At 39.4% G+C, this 3,846-nt stretch overlaps 3 non-coding genes across 3 annotated transcripts; 2 read left to right on the top strand and 1 right to left on the bottom strand.

Annotated features, from left to right (window-relative positions):
* The first annotated feature begins 529 nt into the window (after positions 1–529).
* Positions 530–646, top strand: TRNAL-CAA (transfer RNA leucine (anticodon CAA)). The gene is made up of 2 exons: positions 530–567; positions 601–646. It is a non-coding gene; the product is annotated as a tRNA-Leu (tRNA).
* Positions 647–986: 340 nt separating this feature from the next.
* Positions 987–1,058, bottom strand: TRNAQ-CUG (transfer RNA glutamine (anticodon CUG)). The gene has a single exon. It is a non-coding gene; the product is annotated as a tRNA-Gln (tRNA).
* A 650-nt stretch (positions 1,059–1,708) lies between these two features.
* On the top strand, positions 1,709–1,780 carry TRNAQ-UUG (transfer RNA glutamine (anticodon UUG)). Its single transcript has one exon. It is a non-coding gene; the product is annotated as a tRNA-Gln (tRNA).
* Positions 1,781–3,846: the final 2,066 nt, after the last annotated feature.

Below are 3,846 nucleotides of genomic sequence, written 5' to 3'. Positions count from 1 at the left end.
ATCGCTTCCTATGCACTCTGGACTTGTCTCCTAATTTTTTTTCTTTGTGTTTTTAAGTCTTGATTGTAGTGAGTGTAACAAAAATGTAAAAATTTAGGAGGAGTGTTAAAGAAAAATATTTAATTTTTTGTTATGTCGGGTTCCACCACCAGGGTGCGCTATGTAGTCTACACACCGGCAACACTGCCACGTGTTTCTTACCCCTTTCTTTTTGTTACTGCTTTCACGCTGTATAGTTCCTGTTAAATAAAACCTCTCTTTGTCTTCCAAGTTTGGAGTGTCTTTGTATCAAACGTCGACATCATTACTCAGTCAGGGGAAATCTCATTTCTTGTAAGAGACAAAACATGTTATAAATTCTTTGGAAATTCCGTACGCGAGAATTTCTCATCTAAACAATTGCAATTGAATTATCGTTTAGATAATTAAACGTCGGCGTGTCATAAAACTGCTTGACCATAATCAGAAACGAACATTCACCATTGATTAGGCTTCAATCAATGGTGAATGTTCGTTTAATTCAAATAACGTCAGGATGGCCGAGCGGTCTAAGGCGCCAGACTCAAGGTAGACTCTTCCTGTATAATGCAGGACCGTGCATTCTGGTCCACGATAGTGGGCGTGGGTTCGAATCCCACTCCTGACAGTAGTTTTCATATTTTTATGTGCGGTTGATTGAAAATGTCTATTTTAGTGTGACGTAAGCACCTGGAAGACATTTTGTAATTCCTTTGGTTCGAAACTGTAATGATGATTGGGCCAAAAGTGTGCAACATATTGATTTGTTTTGAGGCCTTGGCAAAAGTAGAATAAAGCTGTTGAAACATTTAGAAGCCTCGAACAGAAACTCTGCTTCGCACACACGCAAACACATGCGGCGAAGCAGAGTTTCTGTTCTAAATGCAAAGCAATAGCAGTTTCCGAATTATACTGTCACTGTCGTCTTCATTTGCACAAACGATGCCAGGGGCGAAGAAGTGAAAAAAAGGTCCCACCGAGATTTGAACTCGGATCGCTGGATTCAGAGTCCAGAGTGCTAACCATTACACCACGGGACCTCACACAGACCCGTGTGTCACATATCACCTTAAAGCATTGCAGATTGCCTTATCGACTATCGCGTAAAGATATAGCCGCATCTGTTGTTGCCGATAATGGAAATTTCTCCATCTGCACTTCCCGTTTAAAAGCGAAGCTGTTGCCACAAATCTGTCAGAAGAATGCTGTCGCGAAGAGAATGAAGGTTGCGGTCAATGAACGTGGTGAAAAAAGAATTTAAGAAACGTGTTTCGTTTCATCGTGTAGACCGTAAATTGTCGATGGCTGTCCGATCGGTGTGTAAATAATCGAATCATTTATTCGTTTCGAGCGTACTGTCATGTTTTTATCGGAAGCGGTCACGACAGAAACACGATACTGACGCCAACTGACACGAAATCGTGCAATGCAAGTGTCAGTTGGCAAGCGTCGCGATTTCCACAGCGAAAGACAGCGTGAGATCGAAAATACTTCAGCGAATCGTTAAACGACGCCCATCAAATTAGATAACGCGAAGAAAGGCGAGGTTGTTTCGTCCTGCGCAACGCTCTCGATATACGACAGAGGACGATAAGTCTTTTGCGACATTCAAATTTCCGTTGCATGCAATAATGTCCGTTGGCACTCTGTTTGGCTTTGAAATAGTCTTTTGAGAGGCGATTCGCGTAGAGGTCTCATGGTGTAACGGTAAGCACTCTGGACTTTGAATCCAGCGATCCGAGTTCGAATCTCGGTGAGACCTTTTGTCTTTTTCTGTCGTCGAAGCTCGTGCCCTATGCAATTATGACGTCTTGAACGTGTTTTGAATGTTTCGGGAGAATTTTTTGGCCACCTACAAGCGGCATTTGCAACATCTGTAGAAAAATCTGCCGCAGGATAGCGTACAGTGCCTGTATGTCTCTATGTCAACCGTATTGCACTCAATCAAAAATGTTCGTTCTGATATTTATTGTGTAATCGAGTTACAATAGCCAAGAACTTTTGACCAATAAATATCTAGCTTATCCGTTGTAATCGCTGCCAGAATAGCAAGAAAACGTTTTATACTTTACATTTTTTCATGTACAAATCAAATAAGTGTTTAAATCGCGTTAATTTTAATGTAGCAAAGTTATTCGATTTCAATGCTGATGATGATTCGTGATTTTAATTAAAGTTTGCGTGTTAAGCAAAAACACCAAAAATCTGTAAGCTTTGTTCGTATGGAAGACAAATATCGTAAGTTCTTGTGGAAGAAATATTTAAATCACCCGCACAGAAACGAAAAAACGATATTATTTATTTATAAGCCATTTGTTTTAAAAATTCTTAGAGATGCAATTAAAATAATAACGAGCAATTATTTATGGTGACATGGTGACAATGCCGACATGCCGACATGCAATATTTTTAATTTTATATTTAATTTAAAATAGGATGCTCCCAATCTCAAATCAGTACTGAAGTGTCTCGCCCCTGTACATCATACTTTTCCGTTAGCAATAGAGTCCTGCCTGTCATCTATATTAACGCGGTCGAAGAACGGCCGACTTCCCCGTAAAAATAACGCCCTTGTAGGGCGAAAAAGAAGATACATTAACGGGTTGAAGACGGTTGACGCCAGCCCGTATGGGCGAAGAAACAAAATTTTAGTCAGCCCGACTGGGCGAAGAAAGAAGATCCTAGTCAGCTCGAGAGGGCGATTTTTGACAAATGTTTCTAGCACATCACTATCAAATATTTTAATCAAGTTGGGAGGAAATGCTCATGGAAGATTCCATTACGGGAAGTTAATTCTCGTCTTTCGAGATACTAGAGACAATTTCGAAATTATTACCTTTATAAATAAGTCAGTTAAATAATAATATTGTACAGTACATTAACATCACTTTTTATTCAAGTGATGTGATAGATACCCGGTGTCTACATTCGCACCCAGTTTGAAGTAAAAAATAATTAAAAGAAGACACGGTTTCGGAATAAGTAAAAATTTTATTAAAATAAAATGATATGCTTTTAAAGATTGATAATTGGAATATTTGGAAGCATTCCCATAAATAGCGGACAAATGCCGAACATGGGGACAGTTGGGGTCTTTGATAAATATGTTATATATGTATATATATATATATATATCACGGGGCGTCTTCTGGGAAAACAAATAGATCATCTATCTATCTGTCTTTACTGAATTAGGCTTTATAATCGAGGGCGAGGTGATTCAGAATTTGAAACCTTTTTTTTTTTTTACTTTATCCACCCTGTGGGCTCTAAGAGGGCCTCTTTTAGCAAACCCAACATGGGTTCGGCCAGGATCACAATGGGGCGGCCGAGTGGCGAGGGACGGGATCCGACATATTCGGACGGACCACCCCCCGAAAAATTCCTGGGTATTACAAATTATCGGATACAAGCTCGATTAGTCTGATTCAAGCAATAGTGGGGGTTATGCAGTGGCGTAGCGTAGTGGGGGCGGCAGGAGCGGCCCGCCCCGGGCGGCACTTACAGGGGGCGGCAAAATTTCACAATAAATAATAATATCTTGTAAAAATACCTAAATAAGGAGGCCCCCTTTATTTAGCCGCCCCGGGCGGCTGACACCCACGCTACGCCGCTGGGGTTATGTCTTTTTTCCCCGTTGGAAAAATCACACTAGATGCCCCTGTGATATATATATATTTCTTTTTTCATAATTTATAAACTTAATTATTTTTATACGTATAATGTAATTTTCTCAAGTTTTAATAACAAACTTTATAAATTAATTTTTTAATTGAAATAACTATTTTAAAAATTTATTGCCATTAATATTTTAAAAATATTTTTTGA

Source organism: Centruroides vittatus, unplaced genomic scaffold, assembly GCF_030686945.1.
Source record: "Centruroides vittatus isolate TY-2023 unplaced genomic scaffold, ASM3068694v2 scaffold_1782, whole genome shotgun sequence".
Classification (NCBI taxonomy): domain Eukaryota; kingdom Metazoa; phylum Arthropoda; class Arachnida; order Scorpiones; family Buthidae; genus Centruroides; species Centruroides vittatus.
Note: the sequence above shows the minus strand (reverse complement) of the source record. Positions and strands in the feature narration are given on the sequence as shown.